This window comes from Crocodylus siamensis, chromosome 4 (assembly GCF_052110815.1).
Source record: "Crocodylus siamensis isolate JL-2025a chromosome 4, ASM5211081v1, whole genome shotgun sequence".
Classification (NCBI taxonomy): Eukaryota; Metazoa; Chordata; order Crocodylia; family Crocodylidae; genus Crocodylus; species Crocodylus siamensis.
In genome coordinates, this window is record NC_143398.1 from 52,291,460 (window position 1) to 52,316,651 (window position 25,192).

Sequence of the window (25,192 nt, forward strand, 5' to 3'; positions counted from 1 at the left end):
TAAGTGTGTGGCCCTCAACAGATCACCAAAATTCGTTAAGTGGCCCTCCAGCCAGAATCATAGCCCACCTCTAGTTTAAGCGCATGAACTCACATTTATCATGTCTGGGTGTTTTCTTGCATGCATATGGTGTCCTGTTTTAGGGTCATGGTGGCAAGGCCAACTGACCCTGCTGTTATCTGTAAATTTGTCTGGTCTTAATGAGATCATATTAAAAAAAACTCAGTCATTTGCTGCCCTTTGTGCTAACACCACCACAAGTCTGCATTGGAAGTGCAAGGAGTTTTCTGCCTTTTCTGAAATGATGCTGTCTTCTCTTCTTGTGGTTTTCTAGACTGAGAGACTCAGTGAAGTAAGTCCCAGTGGATGATTTTACTTGTGTGTGTGCGTATTACGTTACATGATGTTATTATTCTGTAATTTATTCAGCAAGCCTTTGCAGAAACTGGCAGGTCCCTGGACAGAAAATTGTATAAACAGTCATTTTTTTCTTAATGTAGGTAGCTGGATGTCCAGGGAATTCTTGATATAGTTGAACTTGAAGCTGATATTTCAGCCTTCCACTTAGAAAATGTTTTTAGAGACTTTAATGTATTTCCTGGTAGAGTAGTTGTTATTTGCATGACAAGAACCCTCCAGTAAGACTCCTGGGGTAATGCTAATAAACAGAAAGCATTTTGAAACATTTTTCCCCCATAGCATTTTTCTCAGCTTTGCAGTGTTTACCTCTAAATATAGATGCTTAAGCAGTAAATTATACTATTAAGTAATTTTTTGTGCTAACGTTTTCAAAAGTAATGTCTTTACATATTGAGATGAAGGGAGACAGAAGGGGCACACATTCTTCTCTAGTATAACTCAGTCCAGTAGAGTTACACCAGCAGAGAATTTGGCAGGAGTGTTTCACTTATTTCCATAAATAGCAGTAACTGAACATAAGAGAGAGGATACAGGCAGCCCTTTGTTTTGGTTTCATATTCATTGAAACATAGCTTTACTTCCTATAGCATAGGTACAGCAAATGGTCTGGCTAAAAAAGTCAGTCATTGAGCCAAATGTTGGGTAAGAGATGTTTCAATTGTACTGTATTAAAAGGTAGTTGTATTGTGTGATGTTGCTTATATTTCCATTCAAACTTTGATCAGTTTAACTTCTTTGTGCAGGCAAGGTAAACCACTAACCAGAATTGGGAGTGGAATGCCTGTTTTGCACATGCTTCTTAAGTTAAGACTACAGAGTCATGCAGTTGCAGGAAATGATTCTGATAAATTTGAGCACATTTTTATCAAATGATTGCTCTTCTGTGGTCCACTGACTAGAGCTAATGCACATGTTTTTCTCACCTTGCTCTTCAGTTTTATTCTAGACTTTGGGTGGTTATGTTATAGTGCCATTATAGTACCATGGCTTGTTTAGGTTTTATGTGTATATGCATAAACTGTAGCTACATTTTCTAGTTATTTTATGCTTGAATCTTGCAAGGCAGCTCTCAATAGGTACAAATACAGTCCTGTCGGGGGAAGGTGATGCTACCAAGCCTTTTCAAAAAGAGCATTATGTGGTTCATTCTGAGCATGCTGCTTTTTTTCTCCATCCGCTAGTGCACCCAGCTACTCTATACAAAAGTTAGGAAGAACCCTGTTTAATTCAAGATGGTTCCTCAGCTGATGTCAATTAATTTGGCTCCATCTGCTTCAGTGGAATTATGCCATTTTACACCAGCTAAGGATGTGAAATGGGCCTCTACATTTAGGGTGGCTGCGATACTGGTGGCAGAGGGTGTATTACTATTTACTACTTTCAGGCTGTGTCTGTACAACTTCATAGTTCATCCAGATTATGATTGTCTAAAAAGAGCTTAGGGACGATAAATACTGAGGAATGCTGAGCCTGGCTTAAAGCTGGTTTACAATAATAGCATTAAACTGTTTACAAACTGGTCAGTTGAATAACTAAAATGTGCAGCATTTTCCCGTTACAAAGACTTATAATGAACAGTATTGATTTCTTGCTAGTAGTAATGCACCTAATGACCTTTTCAAGTGCATGTCATCACTATTTCTTCTCATATTTTAGTGGCATTACCCTTCAGTGTAATAAAACATTTTAATTACTTGCTTAAATATTTTTCTTCATCTTTCTGTGTAATGCTAGGCCTCTTATTAGAATGAAATTTACTATATTTTATTATAATTGCTTGGCTTGAATGTATTACACAATAACAAATGGCAGAAGGCAGGGCAGGGTGACAGTGTACTTCATCAGATGCTATTTCATTATAGCATCTGATGAAATAGTCTGTTACTTACAAAAGCTTATGAACCAGTTAGTCTCTAAGGTGCCATCCTGCCTGACTTCAAACAAACATGGCTAACTACCTCTCTACAATAACGCATTTAAACATACTGGAAAGGGTGGCCTCAGAAATCAGTTTTAGTGCAATTTATATCAGTTTTCCATCATCAGATTTTGTGAATTTATTTTAAGTAATGCTTACAGAGTATGAAGTAGAAGAGCTTGCAAAGACTGTCTCTGATAATGCTCTACATTAATACACTTTCTGATTTGCATCTATTTTCTTTTTCACCTTAAAATGCTTTGTGTGGAGAAGGGATACCTGAATTACTATACTAGATTTACTGGATTTGAATGTATTGCAACTTCCAAAGATATGTTTATACAATACAAGAAATTAAATTATATTTAAATGGAGACTTTTCTTTTTGAAGTGACATCAGCACTTTTATACACCATTCTGTTCCCCCCCAACAAATATTTATCTTATTCTAGTCTATCAGCCACTACAAAAACTTAGCTTCTGGATGAGTTTTTAAATGTTACTATTCAAAGTTATATTAGTTCTTCTTACCAATAAGACAAAATTATGTGTGTTACAGTAGTGAGTATTGACATAATTAAGACTGGGGTCAAATTTAGAGCAAGTGTGTACAACTAGATTAGCTGGAACTACTTGCATTTACACAAGGTCTGAATTTTGTCCTCTGCTTGTCCCTTGTTAATCACATGTGAGTTGCAGTACATCAGCATTTTCAGAAAGCTGGTTATCCTAAACCAGTTAATATGGATTATGTGTGATAGTTTAAAATATGTATTGCAGGCAGTATCTACTCTGGTACAAAAAAAACAATACTTACATGGTTCTGGATACTCCAAGCAGGCATATTGTGATGTCATTTTAAAACCTACCATCTCTGAAAAGCAGTACTTCTAGGGTTGCCATAACAACATCAGCCAGTCCTTGCCTGTGACACTACAACATTATTCCACAAGATTTTAGAACCTATTAACCAAATTATAGTCATCACTCAGTTTGGTTGGGATAGTGGGTTAGATTGTCTTAGCTATTTATTAAGACATATATTCCCCAAATGTTTCCTCTGTACTCACATGTTATTGGAGTGTGTACAGATTAAAATGAATAAATAAATAAAAACATTAAAAAAGAGGTTGTGCATTTTTGTAGTCTGTGATATAGTGTATTTAGCAAAATGGAATAACAATGTAACTTACATTTACAGTTACAAATGTTAGTGATATTGATTTTATAAATTATTGGTAAAAGTAAAGGTTCACAAAAGCTGAGCATATCCTGTGATACATAACGGAAAAAGTTTTCATCCAAGTGGTGTTCTAAATAGAACAAGAAACCAAATGAGTTTCTTCCCTATTGCAGTGCCATGTTCTGTAAAAATTTAAACCAGAAGGTTGCAGTTCTTCTTTAAACAACTAAAACACACCTGCAATGTGGCTGAAAAAGTAGATTTAATGAAGAGAAATAGAAATTGTGTGTTAGAATGTCCAATAATACATTTCATTTTAAATTATTTCACGTTGCCTTTGAAATGTGGATAGTAAGCTTGCCAATAACAAGAGCTAATGCTTCAACACCTTTCATTTTGCGCTTTGAAAAGGAAACCTTTTCTTAAGCTCATTCATTTTCCAGAGGGAAAATCGAATGTTGTGGCATATTGTCAGAGCTGCTTTATTGTCATCATTTTACAAAGGTCACTTGAATTAATTGACTTCTTACCATACATATTGTTAAGCTACCCATTTTCTGACATTTATGGGAAGGTGGCAGGCTTACAGGAGTTGACTCTCTTTTGATGTTTGCTTCATCCTGTTTGCTTCCTAAATTACAGGAACTCTGAAATTGCAGTTGTGCAAGCAAATAATTGCATTGCTTCAGAGGAGCAGATTACTCCTGATTTTTTGGAAATGTGAAGAGTGAGGACTGGAAAGAGCTATTGGAGCAGTCATTTAAATGCTGAATTGCTTTTAACACCTACATGGTATTCTTAAAACAATAAAAAAAACAATACATAGATTTTAATTTCTTATACTTTGAAGCATGCATGAGGCAGTCAGCCCTTCTTTTGCAAAGTTGTGAATTAAAATCTCATTCTAGCTTTCAGTGGTGCATGAATTGTTGATCCATGAATGCTGATAGACTTTGAAGAACATGCTTTCATTTTAAGAGAAATTAAGGTTTTGCTAAAGACTGTCCCCCTCCCCCCCACCCTCTTTTCTCTCTTACTCTCTGCTGATTAATTGGGAATTTTTAGCTCTTTTCTTCCTCTAGTCTTTATTATGCCCCTTTCCCCTGTCACCTAAACCCCTTTGTGGGACTCTTTTTTTCCTGAATAGCAATGGTGGGTAACCCCCTCCTCCCTTCCCTGCTATCCCCCACCCCCCAAAAAACCAACCCAACTAGATATGTTTTTTAAAATAACCAAAACGGGCAAGGCGGGACTATAATGATTGATCTGAACAAACAATCTTCTTAAATGAAAATGTACTTTAGAACCATCCTGCTGTGATCCTGTTAATTACCAAAGAAGATTACAACTCTTTGGGTTAATGTGATCCTTTTTACCTAGCATGTGTCAGTTCCAGCTGCATTAGTAGTCAGACATTCACACTGTCCCCTCTGACTGCTATGGGGATGTTTTTTTAGGGTAAGGCATTTGCCACAATCCTTAAGATGTAGCCTGGCAGAAATTCAATAACTGTTTGTGATATGCTCATTCAGGCTCGGTGCTCAGTGGTTTTTAGGTCCTGACATACAACAGCATTTGCCTTAATCCTACCATTGGAAAAAAAAAACAAACCCAAAAAACACAGTTGTACTCTATCTTGTTGTATTGGTTTCAAAACATAGAGCAACTGTGTAATTTGATTTTGTATTGAAAACACTGGAGAAAATGTTCTCTTTTGTGTGTGTATATATATATTTAATTCCTAGATGGTCTTTCAAGCTGGTAAATGCTTACATCAGAGTCCTGCAAAGACATTTAGATTATTTCTGAATCAAATGGGGCTTGCATTTGTACTTCTGTCCAAAAAGTAAAATGTGGTAACAGTCTAATAGAGTCAGTTAAAGAAAACAGGAAAGGGGAAAGTAAATGAAAGATAAACAGCAGAATGTATTCAATATAAAAAGAACTTACCCTACAAGAGTAGTTTCAGAGCAGGAGGATTTCTTGCATCTCTCTATATTTCGATTCCTTAGTTCAGGTAACCACATACTTGTGTTAATGCCAGGGTCTGAATAGGTGCATGTACATACAGTATATGATACATTTAGCTACTGATATCCTACAACATGAGAGAATCTCTGTTCTGCCAGCTAAGATTGCTTACATTTGCCAGAGCTCTGTTGCTGGCTGGATGAGGCTCAAAATCCAGTGAAGAAAGAGATGCCTGCTAGCTCTTCTTATTTCTCCTTGTTTCCATGGTGGTTAGTGGTGCATCGTTCACCCGATCAGTTGTCACACTGACATGGTGCTGCCTGCTCAGCGGTCATTAATAACTGAACACCTTCCACTCCCCAGAGAGGAGCCAATAGCTTCAGAGTGCCAAGATGTAGCACTCGCAGCTGCTCCAGCCTGGTTGGCTGAAAAACCCTGTCTGTTATGTGACATTGCTGCTTAGAGTACGAATAAATGAAACAAGCCTTTATATGTTTCTAGGTATCTCTTCCGATTTGTGGAGGGCATGGGGCAGTGTTTTTGTATTTTTGCGGAACAGTGTAGGATCTTTACATTAATCCTTGAGCTACACAAGGAGGCTGCCTAGACACAAAACATAGGATTAGAGATCTCTAAACTTCTACGAAGGTTGCTTTAGCTCAGATGACACCATGGGTTGAAATAATTTAAACAGCATTTTTCCCATGCCTTTTGCTTTATTTCTTAATTTTGGAAGATGGTTTTCCATATTCTTCCTTGTCCAATTATTATAAAATGTCAACTTTTGTTTTCTACATGCATTGATTGACTTAAAGGGGAATTTTACCCCTCTCTATAATTGAAAGTGGTCAATTAACAGAGTAACTGAGTTGAAATGAAAAACTCTTTTCATCTTTGTTCAAATTACTCCTTATTTTATAACCATTTAGTAATGTGAAGAGTATTATTATGTATAGATTCTTTTTTCCTTTCTCTTTGTAATATATTCTTTGCTACTGTGAGGACCATTGCAGGGATAAAAGCACAGTATGTTTATCCTTATTCCTGTCAACAAAGGACCGGCAAACTCTGTAACTGCAAAGAGGCTTCTAGAAGTACAGTATTATTAAAAAAAAAATAGTTTCTTTTGTCAGAAAAACGCACATTGCAACATGCTGCCGTTCTAGTTCCCTATAATCTACAAAAACAACCTCGACTGACCAAATGAAAAGAGAAGAATGTTGTTTTTGTGAAGTTCTTTATCTCAAATAGTGTTCTAGGTAAAGGAAATGAATTTGGAATAGGGAATAAGGAACAAAGAGATAAAAGGACCTGATTATCAACAGGTCAAAGCTGGCAAAGTATTAGTTAGGCATCTTGTATAAATTCACTGCTTCACCCCTGATTGAGACAAGCCACCCTCTAGTGGAATAAAATGAAATGTGGTTTTCATTTCATACTCTTCAGCTTTGTTTGAAGAAACATAGACAGTTATGTTTATTAATAGCATGAGAAATGCTCATAATAATCACATGAGGAATGCTTGAAGGCTAGCAAACAACATAGATCAATGTCTGTTTCTGAACTGAAATAATAACAAAATGCCATTCCATAATTAAAAGAGTGTTTATTGTTGTATGCCGCTAATGTCGAGTTTAAGGTTGTGGGATCCTTTTAAATATATATATATATATATATATATATATATATATATATTGTCTAAAGAACTAATTTTATGCCTTATAAAATCACTTGATTTAAAAAGTACAGCTGTAATAAAAAGTGCTTAGTTTGTGTGAAAATGTCACTTTTAATTAATCAGTTAAAGTAGAGAGGTGCAATAAGCCCCACGGCTCACTGCCACTTACCTTTATCATGGCTGTAACAAAACAAACACCATTTTTTTTCCAAAAAATTTCAGGACTGTATTTGCTCTAAAAGCCAAGAGCATCTTTTAAAAGTTATTCAAAGGTGCATTCAATTATTTCCTCATTCAGTTCATTCATTCCCACACACTCTCTTTCTGATTAGGTGTGTAATAGTTCCACATGTGGTTAAAGGTATTTGCATCCCATAACTTGACTATTTATGATGTACACCCTCCATGATCCACCCTGACCTCTTTCCTCTAGTGTCAGGCAGAATGGGTTGTCATGAGCCAGCATGGGAGGCACCTCGCTCAGTTCTCAAAGGTTTCAGTTCTCTGTTTAGGTACCTGGCTTGGCTGTGAAATCCTGACACTTACTGGCCTCAAGGAAAATAGCTTTTATATCTGTCATCTTCACTGGATACAAGCTACAAGCTGCAAAACCTAACTTTTTTATCTTAATTGTTACCCTTTGAATCCCTATTGCTATTAATACATCTGAATCTCTCTAAGGTAGAATTCAGGTATCACTGAGAGCCAAGAAGTCTGAAAGAGGTTTGCATTTTAGCACCTGAGATCTAAACAATGAGAACTGCATTGCATAGCCTATTTAAAATCTAATAGAACTGGTCCTTAAAGGTACAGTGCCTGTGTAGCTGGAAGAATGGCAGATAGACTATCAGGCCTCTTGCCAAATTGGGAAAATTCTGTCCTGATTCCAAACAAGTGAGCAGGCTGACATGAAAACAGGAATGGGGCAATTTAAACAACAGCCCTGGACATTCAAGAATCCTGAACAAGCTTAAATGTGTGGAGGGACATGCTAGATAGAGGTGGCTGAATCCACCTTACTCCATCCAGGTTCGACCAGATCCTGTTCTATAATGCACCCAGCCCCAGGCTTGTCATGCTTTATGCCTCACATCCAGAATTTTTCTTCCTACTGAAACTGTGAAATAGACATATTAATAAAGCTTGCAATTGTGTTTAGAGCTGCACACTTTAATTCTATAAGTAACATACAGTACGTGAGACTCATACAGAAATGAATGAAATGATTTGATATATGAAATTCAGATTATACTTTTACTACCTAAGTGCTTCATTCTGGTTGATTGGTATGGACTGTATAATTGGAGGGCTAAATAATTAAATCAATTAAAGTGTGCTTGCTTAGGAAATGTAAGTTGTTATAATCAAATAGATATGTAATTAAAATATCTCTTTGATTGACATATGTATGAAACTAACATTTTCACTGATATTTAAATAAGATATACTTTTATCTTATAAGAGAAAAGACATTTAATTTTCATGTTAGCTAATACAAGGGGTTTTTTAAATATTCAGTTGGCTTGCAGGGGTAAAATACTTTATATAACTGATACAATTATGATGATTAGGGTTCATTAAGCTCGCTTCCTGCTGATTTCACTATGTTGTTTGGTAGTTTTAAAATAGCATTGCAATTTATTTTGCTAGAATTATATCTATAGCTTCTTAGCTTTTAGTCTTTTTAATATTTTCCCTCAGGTTATGAGGTTAGGAGAAGAGTGAGAGAGAAAGTAATGTTTGCCAGGGCTCAGAGTTTATTTTGAATGGGTTTCACCTGCTTACTGAGTGGCACTTCAGAAGAAGCCTGATAATTAATTGTTTGAAATGAAGAATTAATTTTATGCACTGGACTACGTGAATTGTGACCTATCTGTACAGCAAGGTTAGAAGGAAAGCTTTTTCTTGCTGTTAAATGGAGTTAAGGTATGGAAAAGCTTGAGAACCATTGCATTAGATTTTAATGCATTTTGCATTAAATTTGCATTTAAATGTTTTACAGTTATGAAGAGATTTAATGGTGACATTACTTTCATTTCTGGCATTATTTTGAAATTAGATATCTGATGGAGGCAGAATTGTATTTGAAAGGCAAGCAGGTAACTTTCACTCATTCATTTTGTGTCTATCATATCAACATAATGTTGGTATTGATGGTGTTAGAGGAATTGTAGGCAGTATAATGAATCTGCTAGAAACTGCAACAAGCATCCTGCCACAGTGTGGGCACTATGGCTGCCTATACACATGCTTGGAGCTGGGGAGGGGTGCAGTTTAATTAAAGCGGTTCCTGGCCAGCCACTCTAATTAAAAACAGCTCACTGTCATGTGTACGAGGCCTCCCCACATTTCAAAATGGCTGTGAGGGCACTTTAAAGCTCATTTGATGGGGTTTAGTTCAAGTGCTCCAGTGGCCTTTTTGAAATACAGTGGGAAGTGGCTTAATGTGTGGGGGTGAGGTGATGCTGGAGCACTTGAGTAAGAACAGGCTTAATTAAGCAAGCTTAATTAATTATGTCTGCTCTGATGCATTCTAATTGGAATGTGAACGAGCATGTCTACAGGCAACCTACAGTACTACAGTAGGGCACTACATGACTTGTTTGGGGTCAGACAGGGATGCCAGGAAAGAGAATTGAATTTCAGTCTTCCAGATTCTAGACTAGCATATTTAACACTAAGTACTCCTTCCTTTGAGATGTACTTAGAAAGCTAAATAAATAGTAAATTACTAAAAAAGATTGTTATCAAATCCCCCCCGGTCTTCTCTTATCCAGACTAAATAACCCTAGTTTTTTCAGCCTTTCCTCATAACTTTCATTTCCCAGGCCCCTAATCATTCTTGCCACTCTGCATTGGACTCTACAATCTGTTCCCATCCTTCTTGAAGTACGGGGCCCAAAACTGGACCCAGTACTCCAGGTGATCCCTCACTAGTACTGAATAGAGCAGAAGAATCACTTCCCTTGATGTACAAGTGCCACTCCTGTAATACAACCCAGTCTGTTGTTGGCATTTTGCAACAGGAGCACACTGTTGGCTTATATTCAGTATATGGTCTACTGCAAGCCCTGGTCCTTCTCTGCGGTACTGCAGCCCAGGCAATCATTCCCCAATCTGTATGTGTACATGCAATTATTCCATCCCATATGCAGGACTTTGCATTGATCTTGGAGTGAGTGAAGAATGGACGCTGGAAAAAGTGGTATATATTTATGTAAATGTAAATTAAAGCATATGCACAAGGGCAAAATTAAAGTCGAATGTACTGTGCAGATTGGTCTACAGGAATAAATAACAGTAGTTGGCTGCCATAGGGACAGTCTGTTACCTCTGGCAGAGAGCGGGTTATTAACCATTGGAGCAATGTGCAGGACTCTGGTGAGGATGGGTGAGCTAAACTCAGCTGCCCATCTCCCCTCTCTTCCTCCAGGTATCCCTCCTGGTGTTGGGAGCTCAACAGTGATGGTGGGTCACTGGCTCTATCAGCTATGTTCAGGGAGGGCTGTGATTAAGGGTAATAGGTGACTGACCTAGCTCTTTCCCCTCTCTTCCTCTGTAGGGAATCCAGCACTCCCTGCAAGTTTCTTAACAGTGTGCATGCTTTCACTGCTGCTTATATGCTGGCATGGACCTGTTTTCCAAATGGTTACGTACAGAAATTATTGTCATGATGATAAAAAATTTTCAGAGAAACACAAGCAGGAGCAGGAAAAGGGTGATTATAAACTTAATTTATATTAGGGCTGTGTGAAACTTAGGTAGTTGATTCAATTCGGGAGCTATTCGGCCCTATTTGGGGACCGAATTGCTGAATTTGAATCAAATAAATGCTCCGAATCAATTCAAAGCATTTGAATCAATTTGGAAAAGCTTTGGAAAAAATTTGTCCAATTCAGAGATTCGGTCATAGACTAGGCAGCTGACAGCTCCCTCCAGCTGGTAATTCTGTTGGGGTTGGGAGAGGGAGAAGGGAAGGGGCATGGGTGAGGGAGGGATTGGGGTTGGGGCTGGGACAAGCTGCCCAGCCGGGGTGGGGAGGGGGGATGTGGGAGGTGCAGGATGTGGGTGTGGCAGTGCTGGGAGCTGGAGCTCTGCCCTGCTGCTGCTTGCCCAGCTGGGGTGGGTGTGGTGGGATGCAGGCAGGGCTCACTCCAGACAGAAGGGGGCAAGTGGCAGCAGGGCATTTTCCCCACTCCCAGCACTGCCACACCTGCATCCCATGTCCAACTGTGCCAGCTGGCAAATGGTGACAGGGCAGAATCCCCACTCCCACCACTGATATGGATGCAGCAGTACTGGGAGTGGGGGCTCTGCCCTGCTGCTTCCCAGAGCAAGCCACGCCTGCTTCATGCCCCTCCCCCCGCACCAGCTGGGCAAGCAGCAGCAAGACAGAGCCCCCACAGCTCCCCCCATGAGGGCAGAAGCAGGCAGAGCCAGGGGAGAAGCCCCCATGTCTACTCTGCCTGACCCCATCCCCTGCCTGGCCCTAGACCCTAGCACTTAAAAAAGAAGAAGCCCCACACTCACCAGCTCTGGCAGTGGTGATTGGGGACTTATGGCAGAGCCCACCCACACAGTATAGGGCAGTGGGGGACAGAGGGGATTGCTTCCCCACCTGGCACCCACACAGCAGCTGCCCCATGGCGCGGGTGCAGCATGGCTCAGCAGGGTGCTGTGTGCTGTCTGGGAGCTGGGGCAGCTCCACGTGTCAGCCAGAGCCCAGCAGTGCTCAGCCCCAGTGGCCCCAGCTCCCAATCAGTGTGCAGCCATGGGGCAGCTGCCTCATTGGACCCAGGTGGGGGAATCCCCCTGCTCTCCACTGCCCTGCACTGTGCCAGGGGGGACTCTACCATGAGCCCCCAATCCCTGCTGCCAGAACCAATGAGTGCAGCCCTTTTTTATTTATTTTTCTATTTTTTTAAATTGCGGAGGTGCTGGGGCTGGGTGCGGCAGCCATCAGGGGTGGGGCTGTGTCAGGGGGCTCTACTATGTGGCCCCAGAGCCCCCACAGCCATTGCTACGGCCCGTGAGTGTGGGTTTTTTTGTTTTTTGTTTTTAAATTCCTGGACTGCTGGGGCTGGGGGGGAGGGAATCAGGGCAGGCCTGGGTGGGTGGGGGTGATCAGGGAGTGGGGGCTGCTTTGGGGGGGATTGCCTGGAGGGGGGACTCTACCAGGAGGCCCCACAGCCCCTGCTGCAGCTGGTAAGTGCAGGACTTTTATTTATTTATTTTCCAAGTGCCAGGACTAGGCTGGGTTGGGTAGAGTATGGGGCTAGGCAGGGCTGCCGAGGGAGAGGCAGGCATAGCTGGAGGACCACCTGGCTGTACCTGCCTCTCCCCAGGTGATCTGAATCTCCTAATTTCTCCAAATCAGTGCTGAATCTTCTGAAGCCAATTCAGCTGAATCAATTTCAGGACAGTGATCTGAATCTCTGAATCAAATCACTGTTCTCTGAATTGGCTGAATCTGAATGCAAATTGAATACTTCTCTATTTGCACAGGCCTAGTTTATACCTGTCCAAACCTGAACAGTTTTCATGTGACAAGGAAAGGTCACATTTCTAGACCCAGGGCTTTGTCTGTTTTGAAGTCTGTAGGCTTGTTGCAAACAGTGAAGAAATTAGGGCTTCTAAAAATGGTTGCAGGAATCTTTTTGTAATGGAAAAGTGTTAGGCAACCTAAATATAGGCATTGCTATCAGCTTTCCCTGTAGCTAGTACTGTGGGTAACTGCTGATGGAAGGATGGAGGTAAAGCAAAAGATGACAAGTAGTATAGGACATGATCTTGTGAAGGACGGGCAATCCTTTGCACACATGCAAAGACCCACTAATTTCATAGAAGCACCTAGTGTTCACTCAAGTATACTCAGTTGGTCTAATAAAAGATATCATTCAAAGAACCTTGCCCACCCAAGTATATGAATTTGTCTCTTAGTGAAAAATGAGAGCAAAATTCTTCTATCAGCTAGGCAGCAAATTAAAAATAGGCAGACATAGGGTTTTGAAAAGGTGTGGCAGGTCAGGTAGTGTGATGCACAATCACATAAAACACAGCATACATTTTTCTCCTGTTAAAGAGAAACTAGAAGCTTTACTAATATGCTGTAAACCTGGCATGATGTTATTCAGTTTATAACCACAACAAACCAGGCCAAAAAAGTAGCCACAAGATATTGTGTCATTAGTCTGTGGCCATTATAGTTAAACAAACATTTCTTATTCAGATTTGTAAAATTTAATGTTCTTGAGCATCTTGACAGTGCCTCCAGTAATTTATTTACTGTCAGTCATTTCTACACTTGAGTTATATTACTACCCCTGAGTTAAGGTTTTAGGTAGAGCTAGAAACACTCTTCAGGGCTGTGAAATAGGAGAGAGATTACCAGGAATGACTAACAATCAGCAGCATTGCAGAAGTGGAACATTAAGACCATTGAATAGGAAAGATGGCTGTTAACACCTGTAGAGTGGAGAGAGATTATCAGGAATCACCTATATCTTCATCTTCTCATGTCTCTATACCGCATTTGACCATTTTGTTACACGTGCTTGTGCTCATTTATTGTACTTTGTGAAGTCCTTCATTGTACGTGTGGCTTCAAGCAATGGGCATTGCAGCAGATGTTGCATAGTCTGAGGCTCTGTGCAACAGTCACAAGTGGGTGAACAATAGCATAGCTCCAACTTCTTCATTAGTTTATTGGTGCATCCAGCTCTGTTATGTAGGCAGCTGAGACATTGTCACCTTTGTGATGGTTTGTCAGCCCCTGGTGGTAAGGACTCAGCTGTTGGAATGTCCATTTTTTCACTGCCAGCTATTTTCTTCGTCTTCTTATTCCACATCTGTAGCCTCTTGTTTCACACCATCATGTAGATGATAATGAGCCATGAAGTAAATCAACCTTACCAGGCTGCCTGAATAGAAATGACATTGCCTCTGTCATTTGGTTGTAAAGTTTGGGTGGAGCAGCTAACAAATCAGGGGTGCAACAGTACCACACCTGGATCTGCCTCTGAAGTTGAATATGAGTTGTGGTGTTAGTCTGAGCATTAATTTGACAATCTGTGGGATTTTTGCTTAATTCCAGATGTGCTCAAGTTTCTGTTCACGTAGTAACTTTTGGTATTAAAAACAGAGACACTGAGCAAGAGCCTGGGCTGTGCCAGAACTGCAGACAGCACGGATCAGGGTAAGTCAGGTGTCTGCAAGAACACCTCTCTGAACATGTGCTATATTGACATTTCTGAGGTCCAGCCTGATAGAAATCTGAATGATATCAAAGGTTTTTTTAATTTGTGCACATCTGTCCATAGCCCAGAGGGGATATTCTGATGGCTAGGGATCTGTTTGTACTCCATGTCCTTAAGATATGGCCCTGCATTGGGTGCATAAAGCTTATCACAGCTTGGTGGCACAGAGCTATGACAGCCTTTCTGTTCAGTTGGGGAGTCTCTCCTTATTTGAGGGAATCTCTGGTGCAAAGCAGTCAGAGTATAAAGGAAGCTAAAAACTACAGTGTGAAATGGGGGCTTTCAAACAGAGTATTTTTTATTTCAACATTGATTTTACCTGAATTGTGCTTGTGCCTCTTTTGTGTTTACTTTCCATTTTCAGAAACCCTGAACAGTCAGGCTTCATTGATTCACAATTCATAGACAGTAGATCTTTGAAGATGGAGATTTCCTCATCTACTTCAGATGGCCCTTACCCAGGTGATTAGCTCATCATTTATTGATGATATTGATAACTGTATAGTTTAGAACACAGGACACTAAACATTTTGAGCTCTTGAGCTCTCTCAAGATAAAAAAGAGATTAATTACTAATGCATCACAAGAATGAGCTAGTTAGAGAACCCTTTTCAGAATCCTCAAGAAAAGTCATTGGATTTAGAACAGGACCATCTGGAATGTGAACATTCTTTCAGCAGCTTCCCTCGAACTGAATTTGCTTCAGTTGAACAAGACCTGCAAGTTCCCCTTCATTCTAAAATAGACTCTCCTTTCCTTGCTTTTAACCAATATTGCACAGTCTCAGGGAACTACTTCATTCAAGTCAACATGTTAGGAATCCAAATAAATGTTTGAATAAAAATATTAGTAAAAATGATAGTATAGTTGTAGCTTTGTGTGGACCTTTTCTTCAAAAGGTAAGATCCAAGATAGAAAACAAATCAAGAAAAGAACTCAGATAAATGTATTGCTTTTTGTTAGGACACCTCTTAAGGGACAGATTTATTTCAACAGTTGGTGGAGTGTATGGAAAAAATCCTTTAAACCACACTAATTGATATCTGTTTTTTAAAATCTAATTGTAGAACTTTTCTCTATGGTCCAAACTAACTTCCATCTAAATCTAACCACCAATTGTTTCTTCCCATTTACTCTTTTGGAGGTAGAAAATTCCTTATCCAAATGATAGTGAGAACCCACCTCTCTTTTCTTAAATTTTGTTAATCTGGAATCTGGCATATATATGGAAAATGCATACACATTTCTTGACTTTTGGCCTGGTTCTACATTTGACAGGTGGGCCCTGTCCCAGAATCCTGTTATATCTCTTAATGTTTCCCATCTGTTCTAATTGCACACCCACAATTTTCATTGTCAATCTGCCTCTCAGTCTCATGAAGAAAATAATGCTGATTAGAGTGAAGAAGCTCAATATACATAGGGGCTATTCTCCAGATCTTAATTCCAGGGACTGCAGTTCTATTCCAGACTCTTAGGCTAGGGACAGACATTACACATAAACCAGTTTAATTGATCAGTAACTGGTTTAAACATGTAAGAGAGCAGATGTTCAGTGCACATAAACCAGTTTGAAAGTGGCTGAAACTGGTTTGAGATAAACCTGACTGAATGTTGTATCAGACTTAATTGATTCAGCTCAAGTTGGTTTATGCAATGTCTGTCCCAGACCCTTTGCTGGTTTAAGATAAACCAGACTCCCCCAGCATCCCAGCATGCTCTCTGGGCTGGGCAGGGCTCTCAGCTCCACAGCAGGGATGGTCCCTCCCTTCTGCTCCCTCTCTGGAGTTCCGGCAGAGACTGCATGCATCTGCCTGGCTTTCCCCTGCTGAGCAGGGATTATTTCTTCTGCCCCTCTGCTTTACACAGACACCTCTCAGCATTAGCTGGCAAACCACATGCTGGCTACAGTCCGTGCTGTGGGAGACGACAAAAGCAGACAAGCCTTTTGGAGCTAATCAACAGTAATGTCCTTCCTTGCAAAAGCTATTTAAGAAGAGCTTGAACTAACTGAGAGAGGCTTTGCTTTCTTAATGCATTGATAAACACTGAGTTAGGGGTGATAAACATTCCCTGCTGGGCTGCTCAGGAGTAGGAGGAATGTCAGAGTGTCCTGCCGGGGCCTGGCCATGCCCCCCTCAGTTCAGCCCTGTGGAAAGGAAGGGAGGGCTGCTTTAGTGCCCCCCAGCTTCTAGCCTGAGCCACTGCAGACATGTTCCTGAATTGCCTCAGTCCAGAGGGATTGTCTATATGGCTGGAAATCAGTTTAGCCTAGTGAGGTTAGATTAACCTGCAATGGCTGAATCAGTTCAGGCTTTTTGAATGTCTGTCCCTAGCCTTCGAATCTCAGCTGGCTGAAATTGTCACATGCCTCATGCTTGTCAAGTAGGCATGTTTTCATTGCTTTCTCATTTGTCTCTATCATGAGAAGATTGCTTCTTATTACCCTTGTTAATTTATTACACCATTAATAAGGTGAATTAATCTAATAGCCAGCGATTCTTTGGTTTGAATAACCTAAAGTAAGGGTAGGTTAAGAATCCACACTAAGCTTGATTGTTTGGTTAAGTAGACTGTATAGGGTCTGTTTCCCAGTCTCCTTTCCTTCAGAATCCAGTAACTTGTGCTGGTTTGCAGATACTGTAGCATACCAGTTGGCTGACACTTTTCACAAAATGTAATGATATTGTGCAAAATTTACCTTTGTTGTATTTGAGATAGAGTACCTCTACATTCAGTTTTAGTATGTCCCTAACTGCAGTATAAACCAGCTTTGAATGAGAAGATTCTTGGGGTCAAATGAAGCACATTTAAACTGCCACATACTTTCAAATGATGTGGGAGGAAATTGTTGAGGGTGTGAACCAAGTATTTTAAGAAATAAAGAGTGTATTATAGATCAGGTTTTTGCTGGTACATAAATAGAAGAGTAGATGTTATTTTAACTGTCCTACAGGCTGTCCTTTGGAGGACTGAGGGAATTTTTATAGTACATTTCCCCTTTCAATAACAAACTTTTATGTTAAATGTATATAGATCAGCTTGGTTGCATTTCTTAAAGACAGAATTTTAGATTTAAATGTCCTCTTTTTCTGTCTAAAATCAAACTAACATTATTTTAGCATAGTGCTTTGTTCTTAAATTTTATAAATGGATGGATGATGATAAGCATTTCTAGGTTATTTACTCTTCACAGCTGTCCTTATGCGAACTACGTTGCTGCCTTGGAAACCTGTATAAACAGGGCCGCATCACTAAATATTGTAGATAACGTCCTTATGGTGTTATTTACTTTTACTTCTGAGACTGAAGAGAGTAAAATAGTAATTTCTTCCTTACCAATAACAAGCTAGCTTCAAGGATAATTGTTATGAAATGAACTAGGTGATGACAAGAAACAGGCAGGATACGTGCAGCATGTTTTGAGAATATGGTTAGCTCATAATAGCAGTTAAAATCAAGTACACTTTAAAATACAAGAATGTAATGAATACCAAAGTGAATTCCAGCAGTTGTTATGTAACTTGGTTTGTTTGTTTATTTTTCCAAATTAGAGATCTATAAAATGAATGAATTAAACAGGCAGCTGAAATACATTACATTCTTATTCTTTTGAAAAGTAATGCATTCCATTAGCAGTACAATAAATGTCATGTTCTCCCTCCCCTCTGTAATTTGACCATCAATAACTTCAGGGGTGCATACCAGGTATAGTTCTGTGTAAGTGTGTCCATGCACCAATAAACTGAGGGGTTGGGGGAGGGGAGAATGGACTTGTTGGGGGAGGGACGGTTTTGAAGGCTTTCACATGGTTCCCATTACTAAGGAAACCACTTATTTTGTCTGTACATGCTTTGAATAGAACTCTCATTTGAAGTCTGGTGCTCAAACCATGAGGATTGCATTATAACACTGAGAAAGAACTGGAGAAAACAAAGGAAGCTTAAAAATACTACAGCTTTTACAATCTTACAGTACTATATGAAGGATAGTGATTGTGTGTGCATGTGTATACACATATATGCATATATTTCACAAGTCTGTTGTTTTGATTCTTCCAAAGGGAAGAAATCTTTTAAGAAATAAAATTAGGCCAAGTAGATATTTTTCTGACTTACACTTATTCAGCCCTCCCCTTTACCACCTACCCTTTGTTAGGACACCGTTGAGATCTTTTCATTCAGGTTGCAGTGGGAATTTAAATTGCACCATATATGGATTCTAATTCTTCAGTCCATGGAACAATGTGTGCTAGTTTGAAATATAATGAGGAATTGCTCTGATAAAAATGGCAAAATATGGCTATTGTAAATTCTGTGGATCCCACAACTGATCAAATGTTTGTTTGGAACGTGAGTGTCCATTTGGGTTTAGCAACAACACCTGATCTAAGATGAAGAAATAACGGCAAATACATACATAAATATGTTTACATATTATAGGGGTAACCCAGGCTCCCAGTGGTCCAGACAGCTGAGACAGGTTGCAAAGTTTTTGTCCCTATTCTAAAAGCCAATTTCAAAAGATCCATATTATAAATTGCAAAATGCTCAACTACTATATTCAGACTCAGCTTCACCCAACTTGGACTTTGTGGTTCTGGAGAGTATAAGTATTTGACCCTCAGGGCACTGATTGTGAAGCGATTCAGTCCAGCCCCCAGACATATTCTGTCTTGTACACTCAAAGAATGTAATTATTTTAGTTAACTGAAGAAGCAAAAAGGTAATTGAATAATATTGAACACTGATCACTTCAGAATTTCCCCATTCCCTACTTTAGTGAGTGATTGGGAAACTGTAGTATATATATGATGAGAAATAAATTCTTTTATTCAGCTTTTCCAAGGTCATTGCCTGAATTAGTCTTCTATAACTTGCAACAAATGGAAGACACAAAGATAACAAGGCAACGGTTTCAGTATTTATCCTTAGAACCTGACAACTCCTAGGTTCCCATGATATCCCAAATAGCACTATGTTAATCTATGGAAAACTGATTTGCCTCTAATAAAAATAGAAGAACGATGTTCTTTTAGTGCTATTTTTTTCTAATGGAGATGATGTCTATTTAATTAATTTTGAATTAGGAGTCTAAAGCTGCCAGCTGTTTGGAGGGGTCTGATGTGCCTACTGAGTGTATACTCTAAGTGTATATTTAGTAGTTCAGGTGCCATTGCCACTAGCAAGAGAAATCTTTTAATGTTGACTTCTTGCACAATTAATAAGCAATTGGCCCATATAGATTTTCTCCTCTATGTCTCTGACTAGTGGATGAGAGGAAGTGACAGCTGTGGGGAATATGAAAGGTCTTTTGTTTGGCTTAGTTGAATACTTTTGGGTGAAATAAAGTAAATTACTTTAAATGATACAGAATAGTCAAAAATGATTTGTGTCAGATAAGAAATATCAATTTTAATTTTCCAGGATATTTGTGTTGTTTCATTCCTATACTGGTTTTGTTTGTTTTTGTTCTCTTATTGTAGTGATTTACAACAAGTCTCAAGGTACACTAAAAGCATTGATATTCATTATCATTAAATTTCTGCTTGCAGCAAGAAATAAGATCCTTGGTGTATGGTAACATTGACAATTTCCATTAAATCCTAACTCTTGCATTTTCAAGACATTGCACTGGGATTTAGCCCATGGCTCCCATCAGTACTATGGCAGAACAGACTAAACTTGTAGTACTTCTGAACTATCTTGCATAAGAGACCTCAGAAAAGGTTAGCAGCCTCTTCGTTATCTCAAGTACCAGTGTCAAGTTATTTGGTGAGAACAGTAGGTGCGTTTGAATTTAAGAGGCTGTTAATAGTAGATGATTGGGCCCTGGAGCATAGAATAGATTGTTCCTTGCACCTTAAGACTCAGTTACATGGGTAAGTTTAGGCAGCTTCTGGAGCTTTTAACCCCTGCATTGGATGCACTTTAACACCTTTTAAGTGGTTTAAAGTATTCATTATTCAGCTTGAAATTATGCCACTCCACACTAGGATTATCTGCAATCTGCCTCATTTTGTTCCTGTTCCATTACCATGCGGCCACTTCTCATAGCTGTTCTGCCCAAGTTGAAGTCCTCCAGTATCCCAGAATGCAGTGTCTCTTCCTGACTCAGGGTGAATGAGCATGCCAGGTTGCAGTGGGACTGGGCACAGCGCCTTTCCCCCTGGGGACATCAGGCAGTGTGCCAATGCCTCGGAGCGCCAGAAGGCTGCGGTGCCTCCCACTGCTGCCCAGACCAGTTCTGCTTCTGCTGGTGGTGGCGCAGAGGGTGGCGCTGCCTGTGCTCCAGAAAAAAAAATCTGGCCCCTCAGAGTGAGCAAACTCCAGGGTGGCAGGCCTTGAGCTCTCTGTCTCATTGAAGCTGACACACTGGTTTTGTACTGAGAATGGGGCTGCCAGGTTTATGCACTGATAACCCTGCTCTCTGCATATAGCCACTGTATCAGTTTCAGAGAGACCAGAGAGCCTCAGGGAAGCTGCTTGCCCCAGTCTTTCTGGTCTTGGTGAAATGAACACGGAGGCTCACATTGAGAGCAGATCCATCAGACTTAAGCCCTGACAGCTCTGCTCTCAATGGGAAACCAGCACAGATTGATGAGACCAGAAAGCCCTGAGGAAGCAGCTTGGTATCATAGAGCTACAGAGCAGGGCTGCTGGAGCCCCTGTGCCAGTTTTAGCAAGACCAGAGTGTTCCTGGGAAGCTGCTTCCCTGGGTTTCACTGGTCTTGCTACAACTGCTGTGACGGTGGGCCCTTATCTGCCCAGTGGGCACAGTGAATGGGTCCTCTCCTAGTCCTGCCTCTGATCACCAGGCCTCTAGTGGCAAGTTAGAGCCATGCAGTGAGGGAAAGTCAGAACAGGTTTTTTACCCTACTGTGTGACTGCTCCACTAACCCAAACAACACTAAGCCAATTAACATTTGTTCAGTTTACAGTGTAAGGTCTAACAAAGCCCTTAAAAACAGAGATATAGTCTACCTGGAGTTAAATATGGATGGGTTGATTTCCATCAGGACATGCGGGTCAATGAGCAACAGGCACAGGTGGAGTTATACAAGAGGCTACATTTTCGCTAATTTAATAGTGAAATTATACATTACATTTACACCATGCTAAGGCACTTAAAACATAAGCATCTGCAAATTAAAGCTCATTTACTTTTGCTAAGTGCCCTCTGAACATCTCAAAGTTGTGCCACTTCAGGCAAGGGTTAACTATGGGCTTTCATACATAGCTTGTGTTAGGGTAACTTCAGTCTGCTCCATGAAGATAAGACAAGCAATCTGCTTGTCCTCCGTCATTCCAGAATGCATTGGTCCCAGCTCCTTGACGTAGAGCAGAGATGGGGCCCAAGTGTCCTGGCTCCTATCCACACCCCTGCTTGCTAGCCCTCAAGAGGCAAGTCACACCTGTGAAAGTAAGAAATGGTATTAACCCTTAAATTGTGGCTGCTCGCAACATTCTACCTTTAACTACTTAACAATCCACAAATTTTGTATGGGCTAAGTGTAATATGTTACTTCACCCCTAGCACTGTGCTGGGATGCTGTATGTCAGTGCCCAAATCTCTTGAATATTTTACTGTGTTTAGTGTATTATTACAGGGCACCTGCCACAGACCAGTAACTTGAGATAGACTCTTATTAGACTAACCTCCTATGATTCTCAGACACTTCTGAATTTTCTCACGCTCCCCCTGCTTGGAAGGGTGGTAGAAAAGTGGATGGGGAAATTTCTGTCCATCAGGGATTAAGTCTCATCCTCACTGTGGCAGAGCACTGTGTGTGCCTGCCACTTTAAGGCCCTGGAGCTGGCAGCCTCCAGGTGCCTAATGGGGGTAGCCATTTTAGGCTCAGGGATGCCTATATAAACAAGGCAGTTTGGCTGCTAGAGGTCAGGCAACAACACTGCCTGGCCAGAGGTCTGCTAAGTTTCATCCAGAGGCAAGGAGGGAGTTGTAGGGGATCGAAGGAGGCTCCTGGTCCTGGGTACGACTGGAAACTACACCCTGCCGGGAGTGGGTGGCCTGGTGGGGCTCCCAGTGGCGCAGGAGCCCCCAGGAAATGGCAGGCCAGTGGTCACCCCAGTGAAAGGCATGTCGGGGCGCCTTACTCCCTAGCCCTCACCTTAGGGTGGGTCGCATACACCGGAGGTAGTTGTGGGGGTGCAAGCGTTGAGGAGGAGAGTTGGAGGCCAGGTGCGGCCAAGGCCGCCTGAGCCCTGCAGAGGGTTTGAGACCCCGAGGAGGAGAGTTGGCGCCAGGCATGGCTACGGCCACCTGAACTCACCTGTGGAGGGAAGCCCTGAGACCCCGAGTAAAGGGGGCATTACGAGCAGTGTGGAGCCCCCAGTGTGAGGGGGGCAGCGTGTGGAGCCCTGTGAAGGGAGAGGGGGGCTCAGCTAGAGAGAGAGCTGAGTCCTGACCCCAGTAAGTCCTCCAATGTGGGGAGGCAGAATATAACACCGGTAGTAGTACCACAGCCTGCTGCCCGGGGGGGAGTGAGAGACCCCTGTGAGATCCTGAGGCTCCAGTCATGGTGTGAGGTAAACCCAGCGCCCCACGTCTGTGGAGGACGACCCAGAGAGGGGGACCCTGGGATAAGAGTATGGGTCATACATCAAGGCCTGCCAGAGCTTCCCCTGACTGGCCCAGACGGGGGCCAAGACCAGGAGGGCAAGGAGGTCCACCGAGAGGGACGTCCAAGAGCCATGGGCCTGGGGTCCCGACTGGCCTGGAGGTGGGCCGGGGCTAGTGTGAGCCAAAGGTCCCAGTGAGGTGACCACGCCCGAAGGGGAACTGGTGGCAGGAAGGTATATGGCCCAGTATGATGGCGGCAGAGTCCACCTGAAGGGAGGAACTCAGTTGGGGGTCCTACAGCAGGATTCTGGGCCCCATGAGGGGGACTGGCGCATATGAGAACATCATGAGGTCATCTGTGAGGCTTGGGCTGTGGTGTAAGGGAGGAATGGAGCCGGAGATAGCTCCCCTAGCAGCCGGGCAGAAAATGGGCAGCTTCCTGCCTAATTACATCTATTAATTAATCAATACCAAGGCATGGCAGGCGAGAAGGTGGGCCGTTAGCCCATGAACAGGTGGGCGGGCCACGCAGAAATCGGCCCCAGTAGGCCCCCTGTTACAATGGTGCATTGGCCAGGAAACATCAGTCCGATGGCCATGCACTGTGCAGCCTCCTACCATCCCCTCCAGCTCCTCCCTTACCTCCAGATGAAACTCAGCAGCCCTCAGACCAGGCGATGTGTTGCCTCCCCCTCCAGCAGCCAAACTGCTTGTTTATATAGGCAGGCCTGAGCCTAAAATGGCAGCCCTCATTAGGCACCTGGAGGCTGCCAGCTCCAGGGCCTTAAAGTGGCAGGCACACATAGTGCCCTGCCACGCACACGTTAGAGACACAAAGCTGACCCTTGAAATTTACTCCTCTGTCACTCTCCTCTGCCATTTCAAGACTCAGGGAAGCTAGGTTTCAGTCCAGTTTCTTTGGGGCTTCTCATGTGCCTATATACTTTTGGCATACTTTCCAAATGTGTGGGGTGATGGTAGAGTTTGACTAGCCAGATGAGTTTGGAGTAAATGTACAAAGGTACTGTGGGGAGGTTGGGACGTAGAAGAGTTGCCTCTGATGTCAAAATGTTTTGAAGATGTGGGGGGAAAAATGTTAAGATGCTGCCCACAGTTGTGATGACCTAGCAAACTGGGATGGTAACTTTTACGTGTTCCCTTGCTTGCTTGTTTGTAATTATTGTGATTCTTTTCTTTATCAGTTCCAGCATGACTATATCCCATTATTTTGGAGTCCTGATAAAAGCCAATGTCTAGATGGTCCTAAGCCTATATAAGGTTTTAGACTGTGCCTTGAATATGTTGTGAACCTAGAAAATTTGAAAATTTCAAACTTCAAAATGCACTCAGAAACGTTCTATTGTTTCTTTAAAAATTATATTGAAAAACCTCTTCATTTCATATTTTTAAAAATGTTGTGTTGATGACTAGAGTGACTAAAACTTTATGATCATGGCCTAACCCAACATATGTTCTTGCTCCTCTCAGTATTTTTATTGTTTTTTCCCCCAAGTCATTCCTAGTGATGCATGGTTTTTTTTTCAATATTAAATATAATCAGAAAGCAAATTAAGCCTTTGTTCTCAAAACAAAAATTACTAAAGAGATAAGCTGCACTAATCAACCTGCCTCAGTATAAAGCAACTGAACAGGGTACAAAAGGGTCAAGATATTAAAATCAAATTTGCTGTCAAGCATGCAAATTTTATATACATTAATAACTGTGAATTACTAAGTCTCGTTGTGTTATCTGACTACAAATGTGCCACAGCCTTGAAATGGTATGTTTAATCAATCGTTTGGGAAGAATTATAGTATGTAGATGGTTCAACAGTACACAGCAAAGCTCTTTTTTCCAAGAATCATATCTCTCTTTTTATTTAGCCTTGTCTAAGTCCATGGCTTTCAACCTTTTTGGACTCAAGGCCTCCATAACTTTCGTAAATTGAATGGCACCTATTTTTTAAAAATAATTTATAAATTACAGTGCGTACTTCCTTAAACAGGGGGTGGGCAGGAGGGGTCAGGGACCATTCAGGCAGCCTGAGCATGTCTTATCTGCTTTGCTTATTTGCTTATCTCCTCAAATCTCACTCATCACCTCACATTTTAAAGCACCGCAGGACCCTGGGACCCTGGTTGAGAATCACTGTTCTAAATCCTGTTAGTGTTAAAATATTCAT

The 25,192-nt window shown here is 41.2% G+C and overlaps 2 protein-coding genes across 4 annotated transcripts in view; one reads left to right on the forward strand and one right to left on the reverse strand.

The window, feature by feature from the left end:
• LRRN3 (leucine rich repeat neuronal 3) overlaps nt 1-5,896 on the reverse strand; it is a 67,473-nt gene extending 61,577 nt beyond the window's left edge. Inside the window, exons 1-2 of one of the 2 annotated variants that reach the window (XM_090042294.1) lie at nt 5,665-5,896; nt 5,472-5,568 (exon numbers count right to left, since the gene is read on the reverse strand). The gene's annotated coding sequence lies outside the window, so the exon portion shown is untranslated. The remainder of the gene's footprint in view (nt 1-5,471; nt 5,569-5,664) is intronic. The other variant, XM_090042295.1, reaches the window with a different exon arrangement.
• Nucleotides 1-25,192, forward strand: part of IMMP2L (inner mitochondrial membrane peptidase subunit 2) — an 871,246-nt gene that overhangs the window by 443,622 nt on the left and 402,432 nt on the right. The gene's annotated exons all lie outside the window — the stretch shown is intronic.